This window comes from Triturus cristatus, chromosome 8, assembly GCF_964204655.1.
Source record: "Triturus cristatus chromosome 8, aTriCri1.1, whole genome shotgun sequence".
In the NCBI taxonomy this organism is placed as follows: Eukaryota; Metazoa; Chordata; class Amphibia; order Caudata; family Salamandridae; genus Triturus; species Triturus cristatus.
The window spans coordinates 1,450,161,065-1,450,165,203 of NC_140591.1; the positions used below are offsets into that span (position 1 = coordinate 1,450,161,065).

General features: G+C 45.9%; 1 pseudogene; it reads left to right on the forward strand.

Annotated features, from left to right (window-relative positions):
- Positions 1-1,359: 1,359 nt before the first annotated feature.
- On the forward strand, positions 1,360-2,043 carry LOC146805901 (uncharacterized; annotated as a pseudogene).
- Positions 2,044-4,139: the final 2,096 nt, after the last annotated feature.

Below are 4,139 nucleotides of genomic sequence, written 5' to 3' on the forward strand. Positions count from 1 at the left end.
CCTTGACTTTTAACAAATCCTGCTTTGTGTGTTACTTGATTCCACACACCACCAACTCAGACAGGCTACTCTTGTCCAAAGAGGAACCTCTGAATATTACCATATTTCTGTTACACCTTTTACTTTGCAGATAACATGCACAGATGCAACCCCTGCAGGTCAAACAGGGATCATTCCTAGTAAAAACCACGCAATATGAGAAAGAGTTAGCAGATATAATGAGCGTCCTAACAGAAGGCAAAAAACTAGTAGTGAAGTTAGATGTAATGGCCCAGACAGAAATTATGAGGTACAAGGATGAAACTTGGAGAGCTAAAATAATGCAACAGGGATTTTAAGGGGTATCCTGACCTACACTTTTCTGTAAGAATTACTCCACCACACCCCAGCCCCAGGGGCTGCTCCTCCGCTAAGGTGGATGAACATCGCCCAACTGCTCCGAGAGCAGAAAAAAATAAAAATAAAATAATAACTTTGTTATTATCATTTTATTTTTCTTTGCTACGGGGCTCGGTTAGGGTGGGGTGGGACCAGGGTGGGAACTTGGGAGGAGTGGTAAGTGCACACTCTCAAAGTGTGCATGACTGGTTGGCCGGCCGTCTTGGCCCGGTCAAAGCATCATGCACACTTAGCATGTTCCCCACCAGGCTGCATTACACAGCCTGGTGGGGAACATGCCCAGGTCCACAGTCCCCATCTGAGAGCCGAACCACGGCGCTCAGACCAATCAAAGCGTTGTGATTGGCTTAGGGGAGCCTGGGTGCTTCCTGGTTCTGGACTTTCCAGGAAGAGAAGGAACGATGGAGAGATGGCGGCCGCTGAAAGGTGTTTTTTTGATGCTTTTTTTAACCCTCCCATTCCCTGCCAGCCGCCACTGCCCAGCCCCACGGTTGTCAAGAGAGGCCATATCTCCGAGTGAGTGGATCAGTATGCGTTCATGGTCACTGGCACAATGGCGCTACATTTGTGTGTATGGCCCTTTCTCTATGGAATGGAAAACAGAGTGAACATAGCACACACCAGAAGTGCCAGGCAGTGTGGGATGAGAACATATCTAGATTAACTTGGGTAGAAACACCTACAACTCTTCGATCAGGTATAAAACCCAATTGTTTCTCTTTACATTTCAGGGGAAATGGAACAGTCCTGGTGGGAAACAACATCAATTGCAGTACTACAGCCTTTAATCCTGACATGCAATGGGGCACCTCTAGTCCAATAGACTACTACTTGAACTGTGGGGAGTGGCTGTATACAAGACTTCCTTCAGGTTGGAGTGGTCTCTATTCTCTAGTTACCTTGCAGGTCCCCTCCCTGGCGATTCCAGGAGTGGATATCTCTCGGTTACTTGACCATCTCATGAGCTTTCCAACTACCTTGCTGCACTATCATCGGAGTAAGAGAGCTGCAGAGTGTTTTGGTACTACAGCCTGGGAAGACGTCCCGCAGGAGCACAGGCTGTTCAATGACGCGCAGTTATTCTTCGGCAGCATCCTACCATTCGTTCAAGCAAATGCGACTGCACGTTGGCTGCAAACTACCCGCTGGTAACTAATGAAGGCCATCAATGCCACTGAAGATGGCTTCAATGCAATCAAAAAAGAGTTGCAATCTATCAGAATAATGCTTATGCAGCATATATATGTGTTGGACTTAATGACGGCCATGGAGGAGGGAGTATGTGCCAAGATTCAGACTGCCTGCTGTACGTACATTACAGCCTATGACGCAGATAATGGAACATCAACAGAGGCTATACAAACTCTGTGTACCTTGCAAAAGAAGATAGTGGATGAGGGGGGTGCCCCTGACGAATGGTTCTCAGAATGGTTTACTCGGATACCATCCTGGATGTCAGGACTATTTAAGGCCTTGCTGCCTATTCTTGTAGAAGTGCTATTGATGTTCTGTGTCTACCAGATGATGATAGGATGCTGTAAAAGGGTTAGTCAGAAGTTGGGAGGGATGTTGACCACTAGATTGGTCAATAAAATGCAAGATGTTGAGGAGAATGTTGTATACACAATAATGTCACCAAGCTAAAGGGAAATTGAGGAAATAGTTGAAATTTCAACTAAAGTCGCATCGTCTCTTTCATTCTCCGGCAACACTTGCCCCGTCTCTGCCTGGTTACGCACACTAGACATGGATTAGCAATGGTTCATGCTAAGTAAAGAAATTACGTGTAGTGTTACAATTGTGGCAACTTTTGATACAAAAATCCTTATATGCACAACCATTGTTCGCCGCTATTGCTTGAATTGCATCACCGCAAGGCCTTAGAAAGCATGACCTCATTGCCATCAGAAATGGCTCCAAAGATTCAGCCAATGCTTAAAATTGTGGTGAGCAAACAACTGACAATCTTGCAAATTTCTTGTGCCACCATTGTTAGCCAAGTGGTTGAGTCTTAACTGTGCATTTTTTGGTTTTGTCTGCACAACGCTTGCGATATCTCTTGTAATTAAATTTATAAAACTTAAATTGGGTTTACTGCCCACACACTGCTTACTGTTCGTAGGCTTCCCAGGCACTCTCATTTTCAAGCTTCTCACTGATCAGCGGCATTAGGGTCACATAATCAGGTTTCACTTTCTTTCCTCGGCTGTTCCCTGGAGCTTGGACCAAGTACAGTTTCTGAGGTACTTTTTAAAATTTAATTTCTTCCATTTACTCCATACGGGTTCATGTGTTTGCCTCTTCCTGCACTGCATTGCCTTTTAACTTTCAAACTTTCCATTCAGGTGCTTCTATTTTGATTTTTTCGGCGCATATATGTAGTGCAAACTCGACCCGAAGGTATTGGAGTGAGCACCAATTGCATTTCACAGGGACACTTAGCGAGCACTCCATAAGAGTGAATCTGCAGCTGTCTTCTCTCCTCACTGGCCTGTAATCCCACCACTCCTTGCCCCCTGCTGTTGTTTTGAACGACCCTCCCTTTAACCCACCACATCCACCTCCCTGCTCTTTGTTGTTTTACCCACCCCCCTGCTTCAACCACCTTCCACTACCTCGCTCGTGTCCCCCACTCGCTTCCCCCCCATGTTCTTTAAATCTCCATTCACTGCATTTAATTTTATTTAACTAATATTTTGGGTTCTTTTATGTAGCGCAAACTGAACCCAGAGGTATTGGAGTGCTTTATATACGCACCACTTACATTACACAGGGACACTTTCATATTTTTTTGTTTTTTGTATTCGAATAAGCATTGGGAGATGAAGTGATTTGCCCAGAATCACAGGATGTTGTTGAGGAGACGCCAAGACTCGAACCGGTTCCCCAGTAGCTAGGTCGGCAGCTCTGACTGTAGTACTACACCACTTGTGTTGAACAGGGAAGTGTGTAAACAGTCCAATAAAAGCCACTCAGAATATTTGGTGGCACTGAGCACTGCTGCTCTCCTCAGATCTCATGCAGCGCATTCGCTACATACCTCAGCAGGTCACTAACTCAAGGATCAGTGAGGCAGTGCAGTCCTAGACCTAGGAGCTCCCAGGTGCACCGGCCCGTACCGACTCTACCCCAGAAATACTGGTTTTGCCAATATTTTTTTAAGACATGTTGCACAGCAGTGCTGCACAACATGGTTTAAAGTTTTTAAAAAGAGAGCTATGATGCGGACAGCATTGACCTCGTCATAGTGCTTTTTAGGTCTCGCCTGACCCAGCGCATGCGCTGGACTGGCGAGACTTTTTGAGAGGGCTCCAAAAAGTGCTACCAGGCCAGCCTAGACCTACAGTGCATGTGCACGGCCGCGCGCGCCGCGCTTGACGCGAGTAATTTCACTTTCGCGGCCGCTTTGATGTTTGTTCGCAATCACTTTCGCGGCCGCACGGCATAGCCAATAGGTCTCGCTTTTGGGACCTTATAAGTATTTAGTTATGCAACTGTTGCATGGCTAAACACTTATAAGGTCCCAAAGGCGAGACCTATTGGCTATGCCAATGCTTGTTCTTTTTAACTCTAAAACCTGCTGCAAAGCAGCTAGCGCTGCTGAGTAACATGACTAAACTACATTGACACACCCAATAGATTTCACAGAGGCTATACCTATTGGCTTTGCCAATGCTTGTTACTGTTCTGCTGTCTCATGATTGTGACATCATCTCTCGTTGCCAAATAGACTTCAACTG